This window comes from Malaclemys terrapin, chromosome 1 (assembly GCF_027887155.1).
Source record: "Malaclemys terrapin pileata isolate rMalTer1 chromosome 1, rMalTer1.hap1, whole genome shotgun sequence".
Lineage (NCBI taxonomy): Eukaryota > Metazoa > Chordata > Testudines > Emydidae > Malaclemys > Malaclemys terrapin.
The window spans coordinates 135689256-135695255 of NC_071505.1; the positions used below are offsets into that span (position 1 = coordinate 135689256).

At 47.9% G+C, this 6000-nt stretch overlaps 1 protein-coding gene across 1 annotated transcript in view; it reads left to right on the forward strand.

Moving 5' to 3' along the window:
- Nucleotides 1-3817, forward strand: part of LOC128831766 (alpha-2-macroglobulin-like protein 1) — a 46078-nt gene extending 42261 nt beyond the window's left edge. The window contains exon 36 of the mRNA XM_054018548.1: nucleotides 3030-3817. The gene's annotated coding sequence lies outside the window, so the exon portion shown is untranslated. The remainder of the gene's footprint in view (nucleotides 1-3029) is intronic.
- Nucleotides 3818-6000: the final 2183 nt, after the last annotated feature.

Below are 6000 nucleotides of genomic sequence, written 5' to 3' on the forward strand. Positions count from 1 at the left end.
GGTGGTGCGCCTGCAGACGGTCCGCTGGTCACACGGATTTGGTGGCATGCCTGTGGGCGGTCCGCCGGTCCCGCGCCTTCGGCGTCCCCGCCGCCGAATTGCCGCCGAAACCGTGGGACCGGTGGACCTCCCACAGGCATGCTACCGAAGGCAGCCTGACTGCTTCCTTCACCGAGAAGGTCTTGCAAACAAACAAACAAACAAAAAATGTCAACAGAACTAAACAGTGTGCGCAGCAAGGTAGTAAAAATTGTGAACTATGTAAAGGCGAATGCTTTAAATTCGAGACTATTCACTGCATTATGTGATGATATGGGAGCTGATCATAAACAGCTCCTATTGCATGCCGATGTACATTGGTTATCGAGGGGAAAAGTCCTGTCAAGAGTATTTGAGCTCCGAAACGAGCTTGCCAAGTTTCTTCAGGACAAAAAAACAAATTGGTCACAATTGATCCGAGATGTGGATTGGATAGCCAGGCTGGCTTATTTGGCTGATATCTTTGCCATCTTTAATGATCTCAACACCTTCATGCAGGGAAGGATGGCTTCATTTCTTAAAATGGCAGACAAAATCGACAGACAGAAACGAAAGGTAAAAGCATGGAAGTGTTGAGTGTCAAGAGATTGTTATGACATGTTTCACAATTTAGCAACAATCATCGCCGATGCAGGCGAAGACCTTGACGTTACATCTCTACGAAACATGATCAGTGAACACTTGATGAATTTGGCAGAACGTTTTGAGTTTTACTTTCCAGCAGAAGAAGATCCACGGAAAGGGATTGGATGGATCCGAAATCCATTTATTCCATTGAAAGATGACTTAACTGTCACTATGGAGGATAAGTTGTTGGAGCTGGCTGCTGACGAAAGACTGAAGATGAGTTTCGAAACTACAACATCACTTGCTTCCTTTTGGATAAAGTGAAAGCAGAATATCCTGAGCTTACTGAAATTGCTCTGAAAACTCTTCTACCATTTCCTTCAACATACCTCTGCGAGACTGGCTTCTCAACCATGAGTGTCATTAAGACAAAGTACAGGAATAGTATGGATAGTCATTCTCCATTGTGTGTGGCACTGTCCTCAATTGAACCACGACTGGATAAGCTGACAAAGAAGAAGCAGGCTCACCTTTCACATTAGTAAAGGTTAAGGTTTTAACATGCCTATTATTGTGTTATATTATAAAAAAAATTCTTTGTTAGGAGACTTTGCTGGTTTGATTTTTATTTTTTTTTATTTTTTATTTGTATTGTAATTTTGTATTGTTTACAAAATAAACTTTTATTTTATTCATTATATGGTTTCTGATATAAATTAATATTCCTACGAATGTTCAAATAATATTTTCTTGGATCGTAAACGAATAATAGTCATTTTATACTATCCGCACAGACGCACAGCCTTTCAGTCTTCAATGTATTTAAATGGGAACATCTCTGCATGTATGCCACACTCCCATTCCAATTAATACAGTGAAGAATGTTAGTTTTTCTGATCTGATGTGCTACGTGCCTATGCGAAAACGATAATAATATGGCACAAATATGGTACCAGTCCCTGGTACATGGGGGGGGGGGATTTGCCGGTCCGCCACATCAGATAGTTTGAGAAGCACTGCCCTAGGCCATTGTAGGCTTTACTCGGAGGGAAGTGCATACCCACACTGCAGACATGATCCACAATGCTCACATCCATATACTTCATTAAGTCTCAGTGCCTTGATTTAAGGAGGCAACCAGGTTGTTGCCAATTCTGGGGAGACTGCAGGCAAGGGGGTAAACAAGAGCACAGACATATCCCGTCACTGGCTGCCCTCACAGGAACAACAGGATTAGGGTAGGCACCAGGCATACACGCCAAAAGACACCCCAAAACTGCAATTTATTATTAACTCAATATGAAAATTTATTATATGAACATAGCCCCATGATGTGAGATTGACCCCTCCTAGCAAACTAACCCTGCACCCATCACAGTGTAATTCTCAGTAGGTATTTCCTAGCCCTCCCACTAGCTCCATCAACCCAGTACCCAAACATTAACTATCCTGCATTCTCCCTTTGGGGGCATCCCCCAGATTCCTCTCTTTGTAGCCTCCCACCCCTCTCTCTAGGAGAATGTTAAAGGGGGTCACCTGGCTCTGAACTGCCCAGGCCCCCTGTGTATTCCCTTGAGATTGCCTTCTGTGTAGCTCTCAGCCCTTCTCCTTTCCTTTTTATACAGAGAGGAATGTAGGTTTCTTCTGTTCAACCTATAATCTCATCTATCCAGTAAGGGGTGGGGAAGGAAGAGGAGAGGTTTAATTGATGCATTCTGGAGCGGCATGTGAGCAGTGTAGATAGAGACTCTGTTCCCCCTGGGCTCAGAAGTTAAGTGCAATGGAAGAACCAGGAATTCCCATGAGTTACACCAGGGACAAGGTGTCTCTGTCTCGTCCCCTGAAAAAGAGGGGGGGAAAGTAAGTTTATACACATTTCCCTAGTGCCTTTCATTCTGAAGGGTCTTAAAGCACTTTACACTCAGGGGCTGAATGCAGCCACTTCTGGGGTGGAATGTAGCAGCTGTTTAGTAACATGGCAAAACAGTTTAGGAGATGAAAGAAGTTGCCTGTTCTTGTAAATAGTATCATGGGATCTTTTATTGACCACAGCCAGTCAGTGTTTCATTTCATCTCACAGACAGCACTTCCACCAGCACAGCAGCCCTTGGCATCATGCTGGGGCACCAGGTTGGTAGTGAGTCAGGAGGAGGGCACCCTCTACTAGGGGAGGGATAGCTCAGTGGTTTGAGCATTGACCTGCTAAACCCAGGGCTGTGAGTTCAATCCTTGAGGGGGGCACTTAGGGATCTGGGGCAAAATCAGTACTTGGTCCTGCTAGTGAATGCAGGGGGCTGGACTTGATGACCTTTCAAGGTTCCTTCCAGTTTGCAGGGAGGGGATAGGATGTGGGTGTACCATTGATTTATATAAGGGCAATAATTTATTCTCTATCCCCTTTTTAATGATTCCTAAATCTTTAGCCAAAGACTTCTTAAGTACAACTTGAGGAATAAAGGAAAATGTTGTTGAAGTTGCAAAATACTTCCACTTCCACAACAACCACTTTGCTTCAGCTTCACTAAAAAGAGCAGGAGGATCCAAACAAATTCTCCCTCAAAATGTATGATGATGGAATTCAGCAGTTGGCTGTTTGGAGCTATTTATTAAGAACTGTCCTAGTCTGATGATAATTTATGAAGAAAATGGTGACAAAATAAGATAGAACTATCATAGCCGAACATCGGACTAAAGCAAAATGTAGAAGATATGCTGAATATACTGAAACCTATTTCCACAACCTTTGACAAACTGCGGAAAGATTGATGCTGTTGAAATTTGGAAAGAATTTCAAGAGACATGGAAGAAAGAAATACCCAACAACACAGTTAAATTGCAGGTAGTAAAGAAGCAGATGGATCAAGCACTTACTCCACCTCATTTTCTTCCCAATATTCTCAACTCAAAGTACCAGGGCAGATGTCTAATTGCTGTAGGAGCAGCAGTCTAACATGTTCTTGCTCCGTGTCCAACCTGGGAGATCCAAGCACTTTACAAATGGGGCAGGGCCAGTGTTACTAAACCCGCTTCACTGAGGGGAAAACCAAAGCCGCACAGCGAGTCAGCAATAGAGTGAGCAACACCAGTACCGCCAATCTCAAGGGATCAAAAATCATGAGACACATCCTCTCCAGAATCATGAGATTGGCTGAAAAACGAATGAGATCTTTAAAAAAGTCTGTACTGTGTTTTCTGATCTCTCTCTTGATTGCTGAACTCCCCCCGGCCCATTCCCAGTGTGTGTGTGACCATTTGTGTTACCCACTACACCAAACATAGCAGATAAGGTGATTTTGGTTCCTGCTGCAGGTGCTCTCACCCCCACATCTGCCCAGCAATTAATTATCCTACCCACCTACCCCTCAGTTCACTCCTCCAGCCCCCAACACATTAATGCACCCCCAGCCCCACCTCTGCTCCTCCTAGGGTTCTTTAGCCTGCTGTCCTTAGCCTGTGGGCTGCAGCAGGATTCCGTCTCCCGCTTCCAGGCTGTGGGGGTGAATGGTTGCAGAGGCTCTTCACCCTCCCTCTGCCCCTTTCTAGGCTGGTCCTGTAGAGAGGGGAGGTGCAAATGCACCATCTTGTCCACATTGATCACAGGAGGGAGGGGGAGGGGGAGAAGGAAGGGGATGGGGGGAGTGGGGCTTTCCTGAGTTGCTAGGCTCTTTAGTTCCCTCCTCCCCTCGTGTGAGAGGGCGTGGCCACATGCCTGGGCCAGCCAGAGTGATACATTGTGCTAGTCTGCCACACACTAAGCTGTGTTTCAGACAGCAGCAGATCAGAGCGCACTCTGGAACTTTTAGAGTGTGGTAGCAGGGTCTACGTGGCAACAGTAGGCAGCAGGCGAGTGTGCTGTTGATTCACACCCTGGCTTGCCACTCAATAAGTCTCCGTGTAGACAAACCCAGAATGGCTTTTGTTTGCTATATTGGGGGCGGAGTGGAGCTCCACCTGCAGCAGCTTTCACTGGTTGTTCTGCTCCATGAGGTGGGCAAATGAGGCAGGCAGCCAATCAGAGGGCTCAACCTTCTGCATCATTGCCAGACTGGCTCCAGCCCAGCCAAAATCCTGCCAGTCATGAAAAAATTGCAAGACTCAGCAAAACTGCAACAGAACCCAGGGGTCCTGATTCCCAGCCCCTGCTCTAACCTTCAGAGAGGCCTGCTTCCCTTATTGGGCTTGCGAAGTACAGCACCCACAGCACTTCTGTTTGTAACACAGTAACTTCTGAAGGCCGCATCCGTCAATCCCAATATTTCAGGGAATGTTCGAGGTATCAAGGGGCAAAACCCTGTTGATTTGGGTGAAGATCAGAAGTCCAGGAAAGCCTAATTGCCACTAATCTCACCATTTGGTCACGGCAGATACAGGAGTGAAGCAGTGACCTCAGGGTTAGGATGGGGGTTAGTTTGGTGTTAGGTTAGTTTCCTCTTCTTGCAGCAGCAAATGGGCACTCTGAGGGCCTAATTTTAGTGGAAATCAGGCAGTTGGAAGCTGCTCCAGCCAGCCCACCCCCTCAGCCATCACCCATCCACTCCAGCTCCCCCACATGTAGGCCCTTCACTCCCAGTCTGGCCAGGCCTCCACACCTGGCCCCTCCCCGCAGCCAGGCCCCTCTACCCTTAACTCCAGTCACACCCCCAGCCAGGTTTCTTGCCCACAATCCATCCAGGTACTCCCCCAGCCAAGCCCCTGGTCCCTGCACTCTGCTCAAAGCTCTATTGATTTTGGTGACATTGGAAAAGCTTGATTTTAGTGGACACCAGGCTTTTCTGATGTCCCAATTTTAATTAAAATCAATAGGGGTCTGACTAGAGTAGGGGAGTCAGGGACTCACCCACCCACCCGACCCCAACCCACGTCCTGTTCCCAACTGCCCCCCTCAGAACCCGCAACCCATCAACCCCCCCGCTCCTTGTCCCCTGACCACCCCCTCCCAAGACCCCCCCACCAGCAGCGGCTCCAGGCACCAGCTCAGCAAGCGTGTGCCTGGGGTGGCAAGCCACGGGGGGCGGCCTGCCGGTCCCTGTGAGGGCAACAGTCAGGCTGCCTTTGGCAGCATGCCTGTGGGAGATCCACCGGTCCCACCGTTTCGGCGGCAATTCGACCTGACATGGATGCGGATAGTGACCCCTTTTTCTTTCCCCTTCTCCCTGACAAGGGAAAATCACTGGATAGTGAGAAGGGAGCAGGGAAGTCCTGACTGATTATCTGCATAGTTGGGACTGCTTGAGTAACCCTCCACGGGAAGGGAAGCAGAGTGCCATGACCATGCCCCAAACTGAGAAGAGAACAGGGGAGGTACAAAGTGGCTCAGGGGAGGCTGGTCTGTTGTACCAGCTAGAGGGGACTGAGACTCTCTTCACCCCTTCCCCCTTGGGCCTTTGGCCAGGA